Here is a 5,602-nt window from a genome sequence, read left to right on the forward strand (position 1 = left end):
GATCCTCGTTAAAGGATTTAGAGTGTACTCATTCCAATTACGGGGCCTCGATAGAGTCCCGTATCGTTATTTTTCGTCACTACCTCCCCGTTCTGGGAGTGGGTAATTTGCGCGCCTGCTGCCTTCCTTGGATGTGGTAGCCGTTTCTCAGGCTCCCTCTCCGGAATCGAACCCTGATTCCCCGTTACCCGTTACGACCATGGTAGGCGCATAACCTACCATCGACAGTTGATAAGGCAGACACTTGAAAGATGCGTCGCCGGTGCTAGACCGTGCGATCAGCCAAAAGTTATCCAGAGTCACCATCATTTGCGGACCGAGGTCCGATTGGTCTTGGTCTAATAAATGCGCTCGTCCCGTGAGGTCGGAGCTTTGTTGCATGTATTAGCTCTAGAATTACCACAGTTATCCAAGTAGGAAAGTACGATCTAAGGAACAACGGCTGGATAATGAGCCATTCGCGGTTTCACCTTATTTCGGCATGTACTTAGACATGCATGGCTTAATCTTTGAGACAAGCATATGACTACTGGCAGGATCAACCAGGTATCTTTTCTCGTTCGGTGCAAGCCACCCGCTCCAACGGCGAGTAGAAACACCACTCTCGAATCGGCAGACGCGTGGCTAGATACACGCCTGCCGTTCTCTGTCTACTTCGTGTCACCAATCACGAGACAGACCTCTTACACACTCTAGAGTACGAGTTCTCCAAAACAACAGTTCCGATAAAACGAAACAAACTAGGGCGTATCAGGAAGAACCGACCTTCGGAGGACAGCTCAACCCACACTAAGCTATATCGAAAATGATGCATATTCCGATGTCTCGGCATGGTTACCCGAAACTCGTCGCATCAGCAGTGGGAACAGAACGTCTTTCGTAACAAAGACAATCGTTAATCGCTCGGATTAACTCGTACGCGTGCGGTCGAACGCACGTACTGCTTTTATCCCCGCTCGGACCGAGAGGGAAAGGGAAACAGTCACCGTTATTGACGTGCCCCGTGAAAGGGAAGGGCCGCTCGGACCCTTGGTTTGACAAGCTGAAATTCAACGGCTCGTGCAGAGCACGCTGCGGGTCCAGCATCCCTTGTGTCTCTGACTGAGACCGGCTAATCGCTCGGATTAACTCGTAGGCGTGCGGTCGAACGCACGTACTGCTTTTATCCCCGCTCGGACCGAGAGGAAAGGGAAACAGTCACCGTTGTTCACGTGCCCCGTGAAAGGGAAGAGCCGCTCGGACCCTTGGTTTGACATGCTGAAATTCAACGGCTCGTGCAGAGCACGCTGCGGGTCCAGCATCCCGTGTGTCTCTGACTGAGACCGGCTAATCGCTCGGATTAACTCGTAGGCGTGCGGTCGAACGCACGTACTGCTTTTATCCCCGCTCGGACCGAGAGGGAAAGGGAAACAGTCACCGTTGTTCACGTGCCCCGTGAAAGGGAAGAGCCGCTCGGACCCTTGGTTTGACATGCTGAAATTCAACGGCTCGTGCAGAGCACGCTGCGGGTCCAGCATCCCGTGTGTCTCTGACTGAGACCGGCTAATCGCTCGGATTAACTCGTAGGCGTGCGGTCGAACGCACGTACTGCTTTTATCCCCGCTCGGACCGAGAGGGAAAGGGAAACAGTCACCGTAAATAACATGCCCCGTGAAAGGGAAGGGCCGCTCGGACCCTTGGTTTGACATGCTGAAATTCAACGACTCGTGCAGAGCACGCTGCGGGTCCAGCATCCCGTGTGTCTCTGACTGAGACCGGCTAATCGCTCGGATTAACTCGTAGGCGTGCGGTCGAACGCACGTACTGCTTTTATCCCCGCTCGGACCGAGAGGGAAAGGGAAACAGTCACCGTTGTTCACGTGCCCCGTGAAAGGGAAGAGCCGCTCGGACCCTTGGTTTGACATGCTGAAATTCAACGGCTCGTGCAGAGCACGCTGCGGGTCCAGCATCCCGTGTGTCTCTGACTGAGACCGGCTAATCGCTCGGATTAACTCGTAGGCGTGCGGTCGAACGCACGTACTGCTTTTATCCCCGCTCGGACCGAGAGGGAAAGGGAAACAGTCACCGTTGTTCACGTGCCCCGTGAAAGGGAAGAGCCGCTCGGACCCTTGGTTTGACATGCTGAAATTCAACGGCTCGTGCAGAGCACGCTGCGGGTCCAGCATCCCGTGTGTCTCTGACTGAGACCGGCTAATCGCTCGGATTAACTCGTAGGCGTGCGGTCGAACGCACGTACTGCTTTTATCCCCGCTCGGACCGAGAGGAAAGGGAAACAGTCACCGTTGTTCACGTGCCCCGTGAAAGGGAAGAGCCGCTCGGACCCTTGGTTTGACATGCTGAAATTCAACGGCTCGTGCAGAGCACGCTGCGGGTCCAGCATCCCGTGTGTCTCTGACTGAGACCGGCTAATCGCTCGGATTAACTCGTAGGCGTGCGGTCGAACGCACGTACTGCTTTTATCCCCGCTCGGACCGAGAGGGAAAGGGAAACAGTCACCGTAAATAACATGCCCCGTGAAAGGGAAGGGCCGCTCGGACCCTTGGTTTGACAAGCTGAAATTCAACGACTCGTGCAGAGCACGCTGCGGGTCCAGCATCCCGTGTGTCTCTGACTGAGACCGGCTAATCGCTCGGATTAACTCGTAGGCGTGCGGTCGAACGCACGTACTGCTTTTATCCCCGCTCGGACCGAGAGGGAAAGGGAAACAGTCACCGTTATTGACGTGCCCCGTGAAAGGGAAGAGCCGCTCGGACCCTTGGTTTGACATGCTGAAATTCAACGGCTCGTGCAGAGCACGCTGCGGGTCCAGCATCCCGTGTGTCTCTGACTGAGACCGGCTAATCGCTCGGATTAACTCGTAGGCGTGCGGTCGAACGCACGTACTGCTTTTATCCCCGCTCGGACCGAGAGGGAAAGGGAAACAGTCACCGTAAATAACATGCCCCGTGAAAGGGAAGGGCCGCTCGGACCCTTGGTTTGACAAGCTGAAATTCAACGACTCGTGCAGAGCACGCTGCGGGTCCAGCATCCCGTGTGTCTCTGACTGAGACCGGCTAATCGCGGATTAATCCCGGTGTGTCTCGGACCGAGAGGGAAAGGGAAACAGTCACCGTAAATAACATGCCCCGTGAAAGGGAAGGGCCGCTCGGACCCTTGGTTTGACAAGCTGAAATTCAACGACTCGTGCAGAGCACGCTGCGGGTCCAGCATCCCGTGTGTCTCTGACTGAGACCGGCTAATCGCTCGGATTAACTCGTAGGCGTGCGGTCGAACGCACGTACTGCTTTTATCCCCGCTCGGACCGAGAGGGAAAGGGAAACAGTCACCGTTATTGACTTGCCCCGTGAAAGGGAAGAGCCGCTCGGACCCTTGGTTTGACATGCTGAAATTCAACGACTCGTGCAGAGCACGCTGCGGGTCCAGCATCCCGTGTGTCTCTGACTGAGACCGGCTAATCGCTCGGATTAACACGTAGGGGTGCGGTCGAACGCACGTACTGCTTTTATCCCCGCTCGGACCGAGAGGAAAGGGAAACAGTCACCGTTATTGACTTGCCCCGTGAAAGGGAAGAGCCGCTCGGACCCTTGGTTTGACATGCTGAAATTCAACGACTCGTGCAGAGCACGCTGCGGGTCCAGCATCCCGTGTGTCTCTGACTGAGACCGGCTAATCGCTCGGATTAACACGTAGGGGTGCGGTCGAACGCACGTACTGCTTTTATCCCCGCTCGGACCGAGAGGGAAAGGGAAACAGTCACCGTTATTGACTTGCCCCGTGAAAGGGAAGAGCCGCTCGGACCCTTGGTTTGACAAGCTGAAATTCAACGACTCGTGCAGAGCACGCTGCGGGTCCAGCATCCCGTGTGTCTCTGACTGAGACCGGCTAATCGCTCGGATTAACTCGTAGGCGTGCGGTCGAACGCACGTACTGCTTTTATCCCCGCTCGGAACGAGAGAGAAAGGGAAACAGTCACCGTAAATAACATGCCCCGTGAAAGGGAAGGGCCGCTCGGACCCTTGGTTTGACAAGCTGAAATTCAACGACTCGTGCAGAGCACGCTGCGGGTCCAGCATCCCGTGTGTCTCTGACTGAGACCGGCTAATCGCTCGGATTAACTCGTAGGCGTGCGGTCGAACGCACGTACTGCTTTTATCCCCGCACGGACCGAGAGGGAACGGGAAACAGCTACCCATATATTTTACGACAGTAACCTCTTCCACCGAGGCACGTCAAAAACCACCGTTACAGGTGGTGCCGAATCCACCGAGACGGGTAGAACGACAAACTTACTAGGAAAACGCCGCACAGTGTTCTTAAAACCATCACTTCTCGCAACATTCTTTTCGCTCCAATATATTGTTTCAATCCACCATTACGTTCGTTCATTCAATATCTCTCGGCCTCTTACATTCTTTGTTCGGCCATTTCTTAACACTATCGGCAGTCGTTTTCGCTAGTACTCACCACCTGTGTGGAAACGGGCCGTGACCAGCAGCCCACAGGTCCCGGGCACGCCGGGTTAAAAGGTGAGAGGAGGCTTAACACAATGTTACAATCCTGTCTCAGACAGACTATGCCCCTATATAGAGAAGGAAACTAAATTTAATGCCATCAGAACCCATTAGTACGGCATTTGAAAGTGCGGTAAAGGCAAGGGACCAAGCGGAATAGTTCCGCATCGCTACCCTGAGTTGCGTCAAATTGGTCCTCAGTTTTGAGTGAAAAGTGGTGAAAATGAACGCTGAAAACAACGTTTCTAACTATCAAACTGATTTTGCCATTTCCTCCCACTTTCCAAATTTCACCGAACTCTCCTCACATCCATGCCGTCTTTGGCATCACTCTATACGGGAGAAAATTTCTTAAAGTCGTACTCCCTTTCAGGTCCGTCTCAGACAGACTATGCCCCTATATAGAGAAGGAAACTACATTTAATGCCATCAGAACCCATTAGTACGGCATTTCAAAGTGCGGTAAAGGCGAGAACCTATGCGGGCAAGTTCCGCATCGCAACCCTGAGTTGCGTCAAATTGGTCCTCAGTTTTGAGTGAAAAGTGGTGAAAATGAACGCTGAAAACAACGTTTCTAACTATCAAACTGATTTTGCCATTTCCTCCCACTTTCCAAATTTCACCGAACTCTCCTCACATCCATGCCGTCTTTGGCATCACTCTATACGGGAGAAAATTTCTTAAAGTCGTACTCCCTTTCAGGTCCGTCTCAGACAGACTATGCCCCCTATATAGAGAAGGAAACTACATTTAATGCCATCAGAACCCATTAGTACGGCATTTGAAAGTGCGGTAAACGGCGAGAGCCTATGCGGGCAAGTTCCGCATCGCAACCCTGAGTTGCGTCAAATTGGTCCTCAGTTTTGAGTGAAAAGTGGTGAAAATGAACGCTGAAAACAACGTTTCTAACTATCAAACTGATTTTGCCATTTCCTCCCACTTTCCAAATTTCACCGAACTCGCCTCACATCCATGCCGTCTTTGGCATCACACTATACGGGAGAAAATTTCTTAAAGCCGTCCTCCCTTTGAAGTCCGTCTCAGACAGACTATGCTCCCTATATATAGAAGGAAACTACATTTAATGCCAT

General features: G+C 53.0%; 1 non-coding gene across 1 annotated transcript in view; it reads right to left on the reverse strand.

Annotated features, from left to right (window-relative positions):
- LOC143242100 (small subunit ribosomal RNA) overlaps nt 1-549 on the reverse strand; it is a 1,806-nt gene extending 1,257 nt beyond the window's left edge. Inside the window, exon 1 of the ribosomal RNA XR_013022430.1 lies at nt 1-549. This exon is cut by the window's left edge and continues 1,257 nt beyond it. This is a non-coding gene — a ribosomal RNA (small subunit ribosomal RNA).
- Nucleotides 550-5,602: the final 5,053 nt, after the last annotated feature.

This window comes from Tachypleus tridentatus, unplaced genomic scaffold, assembly GCF_004210375.1.
Source record: "Tachypleus tridentatus isolate NWPU-2018 unplaced genomic scaffold, ASM421037v1 Hic_cluster_1, whole genome shotgun sequence".
NCBI classification, from domain to species: Eukaryota; Metazoa; Arthropoda; class Merostomata; order Xiphosura; family Limulidae; genus Tachypleus; species Tachypleus tridentatus.